The sequence below is a fragment of the Nothoprocta perdicaria genome, unplaced genomic scaffold (assembly GCF_003342845.1).
Source record: "Nothoprocta perdicaria isolate Ctin4 unplaced genomic scaffold, notPer1 scaffold_4, whole genome shotgun sequence".
Taxonomy (NCBI): domain Eukaryota; kingdom Metazoa; phylum Chordata; class Aves; order Tinamiformes; family Tinamidae; genus Nothoprocta; species Nothoprocta perdicaria.
Window position 1 is genome coordinate 7,956,285 of NW_020455643.1, and position 634 is coordinate 7,956,918.

The window sequence follows — 634 nt, forward strand, 5'->3', positions numbered from 1 at the left end:
CGGTGCTTGTGAAGGAGCCCTGTGATTTAAACCATGAGCGGCCTCCCCTCCTTGCCGGGGTGCGTTTGTGCCCGTCGCTGCTGGAGCTGTTTCCATAGTGATTATATAGGAAGGAGCGGAGTCGCTTTGCAGCGCCTGACCTCTGAGGAATTATCTAGAACATCCTTCAGGACAGGCCTTGGAGCTCTTCCTGGCCCAGCTGCTGGGCCCTGCCCCGTGTGGAAATAACACCGGGTGTATCAACCAAATAACATGGAGCTTATCAAACAAATACCAAATAATTTATATCGGCGGTGTAAATTCAGCTCTTCTACTGACTCGCCCTGGTGCTCCCATGTTTCTGTCCTCCTTTGGTGGAAGATATTGAGGATGCCCCTTGCTTGTGTTCGTATTGTAGGGAGCCTCATAGTTATGTGGGCCTCTTTAAATGGGTGATAGCAGTTCACATTGGGCCATAAACATTGGGCCTGGGTTTAAAAGGAAACAGGAAGGGCTGAAGAAAAAACCTGAGCACAAGTTAGGGCTATTGCAGTTAGATTTCCTCTTAAAAGTGTTGCTAGGCCCAGGTGGAAGGGATAATATGGCCCAACACATATTTTTGAAATTAAAAATGTGAACACAGATTAAGAGAGCA